Source organism: Agelaius phoeniceus, chromosome 9 (genome assembly GCF_051311805.1).
Source record: "Agelaius phoeniceus isolate bAgePho1 chromosome 9, bAgePho1.hap1, whole genome shotgun sequence".
Taxonomy (NCBI): domain Eukaryota; kingdom Metazoa; phylum Chordata; class Aves; order Passeriformes; family Icteridae; genus Agelaius; species Agelaius phoeniceus.
Genome location: NC_135273.1, coordinates 19997919 through 20013299, shown reverse-complemented (window position 1 = coordinate 20013299; position 15381 = coordinate 19997919). Strand labels below are relative to the sequence as shown.

General features: G+C 39.5%; 1 protein-coding gene across 6 annotated transcripts in view; it reads left to right on the top strand.

The window, feature by feature from the left end:
• Positions 1-15381, top strand: part of SORBS1 (sorbin and SH3 domain containing 1) — a 157649-nt gene that overhangs the window by 41340 nt on the left and 100928 nt on the right. The window contains exon 3 of one of the 6 annotated variants that reach the window (XM_077183169.1): positions 12780-12901. The exons of the other annotated variants lie outside the window; for them this stretch is intronic. The gene's annotated coding sequence lies outside the window, so the exon portion shown is untranslated. The remainder of the gene's footprint in view (positions 1-12779; positions 12902-15381) is intronic. 6 annotated transcript variants of the gene reach the window in all.

Here is a 15381-nt window from a genome sequence, read left to right as displayed (position 1 = left end):
GAGCTCTGATATTTGATGAGTTGGAAAATTCATGAAAATTATTACATCTTTAAGAGAAATGTTCCTGGCACCAGTTACAGCAGGTAGAGAGCTGGGGACAGATTTTGTTGCAAGTGCTGAACATTTGCAACTGGGTAGGAATTTCTCTAAAGAGTTCAGCTTTCAGTCATACAGGGTCAGATTTTCTAAAGTGTTTCTGTTCTGATATTTTTGAAAGTCTCTGTCCCTAACTCATTTACAACAATCAACCTTTCTCCTCCATGCTCCTTCCTTTAGATCTGTAATAAACATCACTTGATGAATCATGCACAGCTTTCCTCCCAAGCAGGTTGTAATTTACACCAAATCTGAACTCTGAAAATTGTGTTGGTTACAGAAAAATAGATGTTGACTAGTACTGAAATCTTGTCATGCATAATCTTGAACATGAGAGAAAAGAGAGTTATTAGCTCGTCAGTTCTACTGCCGTGCTGATGTAGCTGTGGTCCTGCAATGCACAGGGCATGCAGTGCATGTACAGCTTAGTCCAATCTCCTTTTAAAGACTGAAGTGGTGGTATATGTTTTATGCCACAGAAGAAACTGTCCAACAGATTTCGCTGCTACAGGATTTTTTCCTAATAGAGTTGTCTTTTGCTTGGACTTGCTTCTACCAGATTTAGCTATTTTTCTTTCCTAGTACACATGCACACTGCCACTTGGGAAAACCTTCTCAATTCATTTCTTGGTCAAATTCTCTTTCAAGGCTAAGACATCAAGAGTACTGTTCTTGAAACACCGTTAAAATTAACAGGAAAGAGAACCTGATCCTAGGATGCAGTGTTGGAAGTGGATGCCTGGATGGGCCCCACCCAGACTCATTTCAGAGCCCCTACAAACACACCACAGCAGTGACTCTTTATATCCTTGGATTTCATGGCAACAGGGCACAAATTGTTAAGATTATGGGATAAGACTTGTAATCACCAGTCTTACCATTAGGAGCAATCTGATATAGAAACAACAAACCCCAAAGTTTTCCTTTCACACAAATTGTGGAAATTTGTGATGTGGTTTGTCTCTCTGAGTTTTAGCATGAGACTTGATGACACATAGGCCTGACACTCCTGCTGTCCTTGTTGCATTTTCCATGTTAGCATCACTGTTCATTGGCTCTGAGACCAAGACATCATTCATTCCCTGTTTGCTTGAGCAGTTGCTGCTTGTGTGGTGTGCTTGTGCTGATGAATCACTCAGCTCCTATTTGGTGCCTGAAGTAAAAACTATGCATCTGATCTGCCACTGGGCTTTCTATTTCACAATTATTTCTACACAGGACATGATACAGTCAAGCCCACAGGAAAATCTTGCCAAGACCAGTGTGAAAAGAGGACAAGACCATTCTATTCTCTTCAGCCAACATTAAGGAGAGAGCGAAGATATGAAATATTTGTTTAAAATGTGACCTTGGAGGTGTGGAGATAGATAACATAGAGGAGATAAGGTACAGTGGCTGTAGCTGAATGCAGCCTCACATCCACTGTGCTTAGCTTTCCAGCTCTATCCTGTTTCAGACATGGAAAGAGTAGATAAGGCCATTTCCGGTACTACTTGTTAGTTTGTTAGACTACTTCAGCTGTTGGATCCTTTAGCTTTGAAACTGCAGTGTCACCAAAAAGCTGCATTTTGTTTTATTCCAGAAGCTTCTGACAGTCAGCAAGGATTGTATCCAAACAGTACACTGAGTATTAGCAACGCAGCTTGTTCCAGCAAATGCATTAGTACCTATTAAACATTTACACAGCAGCATAAAGTTAGACAAGGATTCACAAACATAAATAAGACCTGTTCTTTGCACTGTAGAGTCTCCAATCTCAATCCTGCATAGATAATAACATAGAGAAAGCTGCTTATAGGAGGAAGGGTGAGAAATGTTTGAAGGAAATGTGATTTCTGAGACGGTGATGACTGGAGAATGGGATTTGCAGGTCTAGGAACTAACAAATCAGAAAGTGTAAAAACAGTGAAAATGGGAAATGAAGAAAGATAATGAGTTTAGGAGGTAGTAAAGAATGGAAATGAAGTTGTTAACTGTGAGATAAGCTTGAATATGAAATGGCCAGGAATGGATAGGAGGATTTTCTCTTGTCACTTTTTAACATTCAAGTGATGTGTTCGGTATGCGGATCTGATAGAAAGTGTCTTGCAGGTATTGAGGATGGGACAGAATAGAATGAAGTCTTTCTCTTTAAAAGCATGTGTTTCTTTGGTCTGTCCTGATCAAAATGCAAGTGTTCTTTATTTCCTCTTGGTCTTTGGAGCTCTACACTTTTTTTTTCCTTCTCTTGCTCCACCTGGGAAGCTTATTTTATTGTTTGGTGCTTCTAGAACTGAATTTCTTTTCCCTAAGTTAATACTAAATTCTTGAGACTTTTCACAGCTTTTCCTTTTCATTTTTAACAGCAGTATCAAGGAATTGAAAACCAAAGAGTGGTACAGATATTTTTATCTGTTCCTTGAAATGTGTTCTATAGGGAACTATAGGAAACAGTGAATAATGAGCTTCCAGCCAAATGGAATCTCAATAAATCTCTAAGTTTAGTGAACTCTATAGGAAGAGAGAAATAGTGATGTTATAACATGAGCAGCCATTGAGCAGAACTGTCTAGGGCACTAGATAGCCCAAAAGAAACCCAAACCAAAACAAAGAATACCCCAAGAAACCACAAAAACCCAACAAGCAGCAAAAAACCACCACCCTCAAAACCCCTCCTCTCTGCTCTTTAAAACCAAAACTGTCCAAGTGGAAGTGTACATGAAGCAGTGAGATAGCTGGTGCTGAGAAAGAATTGCCATCACTTGCTACTTTCCTCCTTGCTGTCTGTTGGCAGTATTGGGAGCAGCAGGACTCCCCAGCAATTTCCACACAGCCAGGTTCATCATTAAATTGCATACAATCTTGACCATCTTAGTGGGCATAGTGAAAGACTCTGAGTATACAATCTTTAAAAATATATAGCATTAGTGTAAATTTTTGCCTGTTTATGAAATATCAAAAAGTGTAGTGACACAGCTCAAGTCCTGGAGAGGGACTCTGGGTAATGCAGAATATGAAATGCAGCACTTTGCCTAAGGCTTTTCAGTGCCTACGCACCCATTTTGTTCCTGCAATTAATCTGCATGTGGCATTTGGAAAGCAAAATTTTTCTTCACCCAGTGCTACACTTAATATTCTCAGACTATTACACTTCTTTTTGCTCTCCCTCACCCCCACAGTAATTTTTAATATACAGATATCAGAGGAGTACTAAACATTTGGCTGAATGCAACAGCTTTTATTGGAGCCCTGGTGGTATGTGGGAAATCACATGCTGGAGAGCTACTTTCCCAGAGACAGCAAATTCTGGAGTAATGCTGTCAGAAAAGGGATGTCCTGCCACTGGCCTTTGTTCTCTGACACGGTTGCCAGTGAAGGGAGGGGGCTGCTCATGCTGCCTGCCCTGTCCCCTCTGGCCAGCTCAAGGCCATTTGTGAGGGACAGAAACTGCACAGCCACCAGCTGCTCTCTGCTCCTGACTGAGACCAGAGCCAAGACTGGAAAGAATGAAGCCCCTATTGACAAGTATTTTGTGGACTGCCTGTGGTTTAGACAAAATCTGTGTGACTTTAGTTTCTGGTTTCAGGTTTGGAGGTGCTTGGGATCTGCTGCTGACATCTCTCTCAGCAGCTTTGGCACTGTGTTCTCAGATGCTCACCCACTCCTTGTGGCCCACCAGCCTATGGAATGTGTTTGTTTACTGCTCCTTTGGTACACTGATGACCTTGTTCAGGACTTGGGCTAAAGTGGGTAGGCCTGCTCAGAGAAACATTACATTGCACAGGAGAGGAGGGAAACGCCATCCCTTTCCTGCAAAACCTGAAGTGGCTGGAAGTTTTAGTACCTTAAAATGGGTGTTACAGTACTGGTCCAGGTGGAGTTCAATGAATTTAGGTCTGATCTATAGTTAATAAAAGCTTGTGAAACTGGCTTGAATTGGGCTGATACTGAAACCGATTTTTGAGAGATGAAACAGAGTGGTGGTAATTTGTATAAATGTCTACTGCCACTGCAGGCACTGGTGCCAAGGAAAGACAGATGGAGAGTGGAAAATGTCACAGAGAAGGGGGATGGGACCTGTGAAGTACCTATGAACTTAACAATTGTACCTGTAAATAAACCTTCAGTGGCAGCTAATAAACATAAGGATGATTAGAAGGAAAAGTGGCAAGTGATACAGATATTAATTGTGCTTAACAAAATATTTCCAAGAAATAAAATTTAATCCAGCAAGAAAGCCAAAAAAATACCAAAGCCAAAGCTGATCATCTGAAGGTAAAATGGAAACTAAAGGCAGTGCCAAGGTTAAGGCTTATTTTTGTCTTCTGCCCATGTATTATCATGGAGGAAAAAGCAGAGACCTGTTTTTTGCCTGCCACAGAACCAAGCTGGACAAGTTGATTAAGGGATACTTTAGGATTGGATCTGAAGGATCAAGGAGATAGATTGTTACTTGCCTTGGAATAGGTGGGGGTGGGGAAGAAAGTAGAGAGTGGAACACGTGGAAAACATCTGGTCCAAGGAGGCATTTTAGAGTTAGGAGGGAAGGAGGAGCAGCTGTGCAATGTGCAGGGACCACCAGGGCTGCAGTAATAAACAGGAGAGAAAAGGAGACAGAGCTAGGATAAGGCTTCAGATAAATCAAAGAATTAGGCAGAGGGGGGACCCAGACTGCAATTTTGTGACCAAGAGATCACTCTGGTCTAGAATGAAAGTGTAAATTTGGAGTGTCTGTGGGTAGTGCACTGCCTTTGAGTTAGACTCATCCCAGGGAAAGGAGCAGGGTGCTTTCCTTGGATTTGTGCTGAAAGCAGGGTAGGTGGTAAACATACAGAACCTTGTATCAGAAATTGTGTCCTTCATGGAGGGGGATATATCACCCTGTAATCAGGAGGAAAATTATCTGCCTGGAGAACGTTAAGCCAGCCAAAGAGGAATAGATTAGGGCTAGATTAGGGCTTTGAGACCTTCCTCTCTTCCTTGGGAGTCAATTCAGATCTTTGTTTCTTGCTCTTTAGAAGGGCCAAGTGCATTGCTCTGGAAGTACAGGCTTACTTATTCCCAAATACCTGGTTTCTTGAACCATTGTTCTCTTGGCTTTTACTTTGTTGCACTGAACTATAAAAGATCTTTTATGTTCTTCTGTGGATCTGTGGTTTCAGGACTGGTGTAAACTCATTTAAGTCCTGGCTGCTATGAAAGAATATGGCCCTGTCCCAACTTCACCTTTACTTTTTGCTGGCTCTAGTGTTGATGTGACATGATCAGGTGAACTGAGAATGAATCTAGCTGAAAACTTACCCAGCAAAGAAAAAAATGGAGCCCCACAGACATGGGGAAGCTACTATGTGCCTTTGTCAAACAGGAGGGATACCCAGCTGCAGCTTTCCTGGAATTACTGATTGGTTTTTTGTATGTGACCCTGAGGCTTCTGGTACTGATTAAAGCTTTTGCTTTATGTAAATCAGTGATCTGATAATATGCAGCATCTCCCAGGTCCTATTTTTCTGGAAAGTAAATTTTACCCCCACATACATTGCTGAAATTATGCTGTCCTTGTTTCTCTCGTTGTCTGACTTCATATCCTTTACATGGTGCTCATGGGAGACTGATCCAAAGCTCATTGAAAGCAGTAACATAATACATGTTACTGATAGCAGACTTTGGATCAGAAATAAATCCATTCATTATGCCTCGTGGTTGTACTGTTTATACTGCACAGCTCAGTTTCTATATCCCATGGTGTATCATTAAAGACAAAATTCATCCTATGCAGCCCATTGCCTCTATTACCCTTGAATTTATTGGTATAGTTCTTCCTATACTTAGAGGACTCCTAGAATTGATCTAATCCCTGTTTTCCTTTTTTTGGATGAAGGCATCTGAAAGTGCTTGTACAATAATTATACTCAATTCCAGTTCAGCTCTTTCCGTGGTTGTGCTACGCCACCATTATCATAATGAGACACAAGAAATTGCAATTGTGGGATTGCTTCCTTGCAAGTTGAAAAGAACTGTCCACAGATGGCCAGTTATTATACTGGTTTTTGGTTGGGACTAATGTCTTTTTCCAGCCTAGGTGGGTTGGAGAAAGAAAACCAGCTAAACTTTCCATGAACCACATTAAAAGAAAGTTTCGCTTCCCTGGTGAGAACAGCCGCTCCCAAAGCAGAGTGCTTTCAGGGTGGGTGGGGAAGGGAGCAGGAAGGGAGAGGCTTCATAATCCACTGAACAGATTGAGACTGTTGAGGTTCTGCTCAGCATCTAAGATGCTCGATCACAGTGCCTCAGCCAGCCAGTTGTCCAAGTTAGGTCAATCTCAGTTTGGTTCCATAAAGAGTGTGCATTTTTTTAATGGATTCTGAAAAATGTGGACCTTCTCTGCTCAGGGAAAGTATTAAAATATCCCATGGAACTTCAGATTAAGCCTTGCAGTTTGTGGTGACCTCAGTCAAAATGAACTTTATCTTCCATGGTCATGTAAAGTGCAGGGCATAGACAACTTGCTGCTCTCTGTTGAAGAAATGCTCATTTCTTTAGATGGTAACATTGCTGAGGAACATGTTAGTACATGTTAGCCTGAAAATGAGAATTGAGAGCTTATCCAAAAGTATTGCATTTAGAATCTAGGGCTGTGTCTGGTTTCTCAGGCCCATTGATTAGCCTGCAGATGCTAGTTAAAGGGCAGGAGCCCTTTACCACTTTTTAGGGATTTGTGATGAGAGACCAGTCAGGATAGATGTTGTTCACCAACAGTTTTTGGTGATATTTTTGTGCAAACACAAAGCTGTTTTTCAAGACAGACTGTAGAAATGGATTGAAAAAGTACAGTGTGGCAGAATTTGGGAAAGATCCCATAGACACCTTGATTATGTCATAGAAACATTGGTCTAAAGCCAAACTTAATAATCTTATGTATCTTAAGTTAATAATTAAAGTATTAATAAAATCACTGTGAATTTTCCAGAGATAATAGCATCACTAGTAATACAGTGCATGCCATTCCAGAACCAAAAATCTAAGGTTGTTGTTTTGGTGCATTTGGCCATCTAGTCCATTTATAGTGCAACTCCCCTCTCCCTCTCAGTATTGAATTTGAATAATTATGTATGTTTCCAGAAGGTGATGTGAATTGTATAACAAAATGTGGCAAAAGAAGATCTTCTGTTTTAATGTCAGGATTAATTGCATTATGTTTCCAGAATGAGACAGAAAGTTTTCACTTCTCAGCTTTGAGATCCCTTCCTTTCCCTGAAAAAAATGTTCTTCTTTCTTCTGTTTCCTCTTCCTTGATCTAAATAGCTTTCTTCTCCTTTCCTTTTCATCTCTTTGCTCCACCCAATGGAAAAGAAGGTAAAGAGAAAACAGATTTGGGAGAAATTCACTGGTATCCCAAACTTGATTTATTACTTTAAAAAATTATGTATTTTTAAAATGAGACAAGGTGAAAACTCTGAGGAGCTGCACAGAAAATCTTGTTGGATTACAGTTGCTGCAAAAATTTATTATGCTGTTTGAGCTCATAACACAGGTGTGACTCTCATCAACTGGGCCTGCTGAAGGTTATCCATTTGCACCTTCAAACATGACAGCAACTTTCCAGATCTGTAAAAACACTTGTGTTTGAAGTCTTTGTGCTAAAGTACTTTGTTCAGAGGAAAATGGTATTTATTGAATGACCATTTTCCTCTGTAACACCTTCGGGACTTCCTATCCAGCTATTGAATTATCAGAAGTCTGCTTATTTTAGGGGATTTTAATAAAGTTGCTTTGTGAAGAGGAATGCCTGTGCATACAGAAGCATCCCAGAATATGTCCCATTGGTATTGATCTCTCATTCATCTGCTGAACAGAATGTATGATTGCCCCTTGGCTGTTGTTTTGATAACCAAATTCCACTGAGTTGCACCTACTGCACTTAACTCCATCACTCATTTCCTTAATATCTTCTTATATAAGAGTGCAGTTGCAGCTAAAGGAAGATTTACTCTAAGCCCCTCTGGATTCCTCTTGATTTACCATGCCACTTTTAATTAAAAGAGAGAAAGAAGGGGTGAGGAAGAGAGATCTCATGCGTTTTAGTCAAGTTGTGAAATAGGGAAGATAAGACTGCATCTAGGAAATTGTTATTGTCCCAAAGTTACTTTTAATTCTGTTGGTTCTCTATCAGTAGGTACATGAGAGAGTGAAAAGGAGAAAGGGTGGATCTGACAGGAATAGGAGACTCAGACTCAAAGCTTCCTGCCACAAATGGATCAAAGATCAGGACCTGAAGATTATTGATTAAGGTCTGTGCAGGAGGAAAGAGAACATCTGTTCTTGTTCTATCATGCTCTACCCTGCTGGGGAGGGGTGGCACTTACCCTTCAGGTTGGGTCAAGTGAGAGAGGGGATAGGAGTAAGAAGTGAACCCTTCTTTACATTTGTGTCTCCACCATTTTTCAGCCTGTTAGCATTGGAACGCTCAGATTTTTTCCAAAAGGCTATTTCAGCATTCTTCCAAAAGGCTATTTCAGTGAGCCTTACACAGGAAATGTGCATTTTCCCAGGTAGACCAAAAAGTCTGTGATTCATTTCTGGTGACCACACATCTTGTACAAACATAAAGATCTTGACCAGCCCACATTTTAGAAAGCAGCTTTCTCTTTGTGAAACTCTTCTGCAGCTTAAAGCATATATCTGTCAATGATGGCATCAGAACTTTTTTGAACATCAAGACAAATCCTGACCAAGAGAGCAGGATAAACAATAACCTGGATTACTAAACAAGAAGTAACTGAAAATGGGCAGTGTCTGTATTTTACAATGTGGACAGAAAGCAGTAAATATTTATCTGTCCTTTCCTTCCCTTTGAAATAAACACTTAAGACTCTGCTGTCGTTCAGATAATCTGTTTCTATACGAACCCCTCTCTTTAAGGGAGACATCTATTTCCTATTACAACCATATAGAGGCCCTGAACTAAAATATTTTGCATGCCTTTGCAGGCCTCCAGGAAACATTAAACACACTGAGACAGACAAAAAGCTCTGAAGCCTCTGTTTAAAATTAGGAGCACAGAAGTGAAACAGGGTTTTTGTCTGATTTTCTCAGACCTGATATGAAAAAAATCTCAAGTCAATTTACTCATTTTGCATAAAAGTATCTTGTTTCTCAGTATTAATTCAGACAAGCTGTTGTACCAGCAAGGCCAGGGGACAGTTACCCTTTTACCGCATAATGGCCACTCTGAGAGTATTTTTAAAATATATCTCTTATTTTTAAAAAAAAGCAAACAACAAAACAACAACTTTGATTGCACAATCTATTTGCTAGTTGCTGCTCTAAGAACAATCAGCTTGCCTTATACCAAAAAATGCTATTTGATAATATATAAAAAGCACATATGTATTATTTGCAGCAAATAGGTTTGCTGCAGTAAGATTTCACTATCAGCATGCTTTAGTTTTTGTAGGCAAAGAGAGAGCAGAAAATAGGAGTAATAGCTGCTGAAATCGTTGTGGAAAAGCTCCTGTTAGTAAATAACTTTGGCCATGAAAGTCGATAGTAGAGTGGGTGTACTGGAGTGAACAGGGAACAGTCACAAGTCCAACAGTTTGAAAGGGTGCTGCCCTTTAGAAGTAGAAAGTCCCTTCAGGACGACTTTTATGGATAGTACATACCTTCTGAATTGTGGTTACCAGTAAAAATTTCCAAAAAGTTGTTCTACTCAGGGCCTTGATGTAGATAGTTAATTCCCCATCTGTGAAATGGACCTAATAATACAGACAATTTCTCATTAAGGAGTGTTGTGAAAACTAGATAAATAGAAGTATGAGAATGGGCACAGTTGTGGTTCAAAGATCCTTCCAACGTAGACTGCTGCTCTGGCAGTGGTCAGTGTCACTGGTTTAGGGGAAGGATTCATGTAGAGGGAAAGTTCAAATTGTTACCATACCTGAGATATCCACACCTTCCAGTAACTTGTGGTTGATAGCTTCCCAAGCCAAAAATTCTAGGATTAGAACTGTTCTTTCATTTTTTTTAATTGCATTTTTTTGAGTTTGCTCACAGAGTGGACTTCTACAAGATCATGAGCAACAAGCTCTGCAATCATTCCATGAATGATGTGAAAAATAACTTCCTTTTGTTTGTATTAAAACTTCTGCCTAAATATTTGGTTTAGTGTCCCTTGGTTCTTGTTACCAGAAGGAATGGGCTGCCATTCCCAGATTAGCATTTTTGGTGCATTTCACGATTGAATAGAACACTCTCTCATCTCCCCTCTGCCAACTCTTTCCCAGACTGAAGAATCCTTGTTTATCCAGTGTCTCCTGGTCAAGCACTTGAGCAGCTTTCATTGTTCTTACCTCCTTCCTCCGTTCTTTATCTGGTTTTAACTTTGAGGTGCTAATCTTTAGGAGACACACTATCGATTCTAAATGTTGCTATCAGTGAGCTCATATTTGTTGTTTGCCTGGGACTTCTTGTGGGAAGTGATTTGAGATTAATATTACATTGTGTGAAGACTCAAGCGTTATAAAGCACATGTGTACTTGTACTGGAGCTTGCATGGTGGAGAGGGAGATATGTTAGGGATCTGTTTTCCCCTAGTGAGATGTAATGATTTTGAAAACTAAGAGCTCACCATACACTGTTATTTTTATTATTAAGTGGAGCTAGAGTCACTTTCTTAAAGAGCAATGCCAGATGAAGAGTGACGTTCAAAAGAAAAATTATTTTTCTTACTGAGACTCCAGAATGAAATGAGTTTACACCTATGAAAGTTAACAAAAAATTGCTTACACAACCTCTTCCTTTCTACAGGGGCTGTTTCCACTCTATTTTAGTGAGTGGGCTGAACTAAGTCTTTGGGGAAGGGCTTTCCCCTCCCTCCCCCCTTTTTGGTATCCCTATGTAAAAGGCTGCACTACAGGATCACTCTCTGTGCTTCTGTTGAATGAGTAAATGCCTATGGCTGGACAGTCCAAAGGAAAGGCTGCATCATGTTCTCAGCTAGTCAAGCTCCTTAATGCAATATTTTAAAAATTTTCCTGGATATTCCACTGATGTGATTTTGGCAGCAAGAAGTAAGTATTTAAAACTGCAGAAGGTTTAGGACCTTTCCAATCTCGTATAAATTTTCTGCTATAAATAACTTGTGGAGTATATGCTGGTTTTGGGGGTAGATTTTGTTTCAATTACTTAATTTTTATATTTCCTGTTAACTGTTTGTGTATGTTCTGAACAATTTTTAATTTCCTTAAACTTGCATACTGAGATTCTTGGAGGAAAATAACTCAAATAGTGCTGTCTATGAAGTGTAGTGGAAAGTATTGCTTCCCTTTTGCTGTTTAACAAAATGAGACTGACTTATCACTAGAGATGTTATTTCCAAACTACTTTTTGAGTCCCCTACTTCTTGATTCATCTCTGCCAGCTGAATGAGTTAATTTTTTTCATTCTGGTTGTGTAGTTTTATTCAGAGTCCAATCAGTCTCTCTTATGTCTGCTGAGAACATCTGCTTTGCAAGCCTCTGTGTGCTGTCATAATAATACAATAATTTTTCTGTCTTTTATATGATTTCTCATATGAAGCTGAACTGAGAAAATGGTGAAAGCAGCGGCACTTTTTTTTTCCTTCTGTGCTAGATTATGTTCACTGAACTCAGCAAATAGCAGAATTCCCCCTGGAGTACTGGAAAACAGCCCAAACTCACTACGGTTGCGTTTTGCTCGACTGTTCTTGTAGTAGGCTTTTCTTTTTTTTTTCCTCTTTCTCTTTTATGGTCTGCTGAAATTCTTTCTGTTGTAACTGCATTCCTGATCAATCCCATTCTCAGATAGGCATCTCTTGCCTGTTAAATTTCCCCAAATGAATATCCTGAAAAAAAAGTCAGAGATGCCATGCATAAACTGCAAATTCAAGTTGAGATTTTTTTAAACTTAAACTGGAAGTAAGATGGGCTCATTTTTAAGCCTGTTAATGATTTAATTAATTTGTGGCTTAAATTATTGTCTTAATTTAACAGAAAGTCAAGGATGACCTTAAGCCTTTGAAACTTAAGTTTGGGTTAGTTGATTCTAACTAACTAATTGGCTAGTTGATTCTAGATTTCTCAGTTGCAGCTGGAACAATTTAGGGCCAGACTCAAACTTGATGATTTGACTCAATAATTAGTAGCACATTTCAAACATTTTGAATGAGACCTAGGGTTAGGTCTTTCTTAGTTATTCTGGCATAAATACGGGAGTTCTTTCATTTCATCCAGATGCTTGGATTTTGAGACAAGCATAGTGGTTGATATCAGGGCAGGTTCTTCATTCTCGTTTTCCAGTTTTATTCTACTCCAGGAATCACCTGCATCTGTCCTTGCAATAATCACCTGCATCTGTCCTCACCTGAGATTGGCATGGCAGCATGGCCACAAGTAGCCTATGTTGTGGAGAGAGCCCAGCAACTGCTTTTGGATACTGGAGTTCTTCCACATGCTCTGGTTTAAGAAATTAGCCAAAGAAATTAATTTCATTTTGGCATAGCTCCAGGGTACGAACAGCCCCTCTGTTCTAGTTGGGAAAACCAAGATTAAATTAAGCAGAGGGAGGTTATAGTAGATCCAGGATCATTTAAAACCACCTTGGTTTTAGATAGATTTGGGTGATAGCTGAAGATAGTAACCCTGTCTCTTTCTCATGATTGACTTAAACTTTAATGCTTCCTTTAGGTATTCATCCTCCTGCTTACTAATTTATGGTCACTCTGAAAGGCTGGAGCTACATTATAAACTGTTGCACATAAAAGACTCCCTGCTGCTGCTCCCAGGTGGAATCCCACTCTGCAGCACCCGTAAGTGCTTTCCCAGTTCTCCCATCTGTGACTTGAGATGGCTGCTAATGGTCTGAGCTCAGGAGGCTGAGCAGCCCTTAACACCATGACTCAGTTTTCTTTAAAGTTTTTTCAGAATATTTTCTTGACATTTAAGTGACAAAGTTTGTTATTCTGCAACTTCCTAAGGCATGCAGTTCAACAGAGGCAATCATTTAGAGGAAGAGCCAGAACCCAGAGTGGCTAATAGCTTTTAAAGCATCTTGTAGAGAGCTTACTGCCTGCTCTGCAGGAGAGACTTCCATTGGGACTCCTTTGAGGTGACTGAATGGTCTCCCCTTATGTAAAATACCCTCTCTATATGGCCATCATATGATGATTTACTGTCTTGCACACGTATGGTCTGTGGCCAACGAGTGAGAGGAATAACTGCATGGAGGCATAACTGGGCACAGCAGCCTTGTCCAGCCTCCCCTGTGGCAGCTGAAAATGAGCTTTGGCAGTGAACTGAGGCTCACTAAGAGGAGCAAGTTTAATATAATAAACTCTGTGTGATCTGTAGCATTTTATTTCATCTGTGTTCATTAAATTTCCCTGCCTATGAATGACAGGCAGTAATGATACTTCGTTTGTCTGTATAGTCTGGTAAGGTGTCTAGTTTTATAACACCTAGCACATTAGGGATAGGATTTGACTGGACCTTTAGGTAATGCTGTGATAAAAAATATTGTACTACAAAAACCTTTCAGGTAACTGCTTTATCTTTATTTATCCATATAAAAGCATATACTGAATTAAAGAACTGCTGAAAGCTTTAATAGAGAAGAGTCATATCTGTCACACAGAGCATGTCTTTTTTTCTTCTCTTCAATCAATACAGAGAAACGAGAGATTTGTCTCTTCTTTTTGATTGTAATTTCTGGTAATACCTAAAGGGAGGGAAGCACAGATTTAAATATTGATGTCCCTTACCATGCATACTACAGTAATGTTTAGCACATGATTATGTGTTAATATAACTTCTAAAATTATTTTTAGATTTCATTAAAATCTGTTGGCTCTGTATGTGGTAGGTTCCCCAGGACCAAGAGCACATAACTTACTTAGGCTGTCCTGTTTTATAAGAAATCCCAACCAGCCCTGACTTGATTAGTTTTTGAATTCCCACAGTTATATATTCTGAGCAACCAAGACTTCTAGGACCCTCTTAATTTTTACAGAGAATAGAGTCTGAAATCTGGGGTTTTTTTTGTCTATATCTCATAATTTTGCCAGGTTATGAGAAGCTTTTGGCACTCAAATCTTTGCTAATCTTTTTTGCAGCTTGCTCTCACACACTTCTTCAGAGTTTTCATCCTCACTCAGTGCCCTAATATGTTCTATGTGACAAAATAGAAAAAGATTTCTAGACGGTATTACTGGACTATGATTTTCCACGTGATGTAGACGTGATACTTTAAACATTTCATGAAATTAATTAATTTGTTGAAGAATAGAATGCATAGAAAGGCTGTCATTCATGAAGTACTAAAAAGGTATAGGTGCATTTTTCTTTCAATATATACAGTATTCTTATTCTTCCCAAATTATTCATGTCACAAAGTCACAATGGCTTGGTAGGAGAGAAGGGGGGTTCTTAGAAGTAAAGGAATCATTAATGATGCTTTCAGAAGTCAAATGGCAGTGGGAAATCACTTAGGACCTATATTTTTCTGTGTTACACTTCCTAAATTATTTTGTGACTGGACAGAAAAAGGCACACTTTCTGTTTGGGATCTGTATGGCTGCAGGTAGGGACATTGATCAGATTCCATGATGAGGGCCATGACTTGGATTTACAGCAATAGAACTGAGACTTGGACTAACAGCTTTTGAAATTGATCATTCTGGGTTGATACAGCAGTAAGTCTCTGCTCTTGAATCATGATTCTGTGGTGGAATTGATATAAATGTTGTCTGGAATATTCCAGGAGAGTATGAAAAATAAATGTCAAAATCTGATTGGTTTCAGATGGAGAGACTGAGTACTCAATACAGTGATGGAAGTTCAGAGCTTTTATAGGGTATTGATTAAGTTCTTAAACATTTGACAAGGAGACCAGCAGTTTTAGTTCTTTTTTCTAATTGAGAAAATGAGATGCTGCTTTCTAGTGCAGTGATTGCAGAAGGTTGGGAATAAAGTTTAGATTTCCTGAATTCCTTAATGAGCTCTGTGTGAGTCCCTCTGAATTATCTTTAGGGAGGAGATATTCCACTGAACTGCGATTACTTAGCAACTCTCTGAATCGGAACATCCTAAAAGGTTTGAAAGGGAGCATCATCAGAAAATCTGTTTTTCTAAAGGCAGGTTTGGTAGTCTTCTAAAATATGGAGGAAGAGGGGAAACTTATTCATTAATTCTCTTTGCACCTTACAGTATTATCAGGGGCAGAATGTTGCCCATGGTAAATTCCACATGCCTCTAGGTAATGTCTTATCATTGTGTAAGCTTCTATACAATG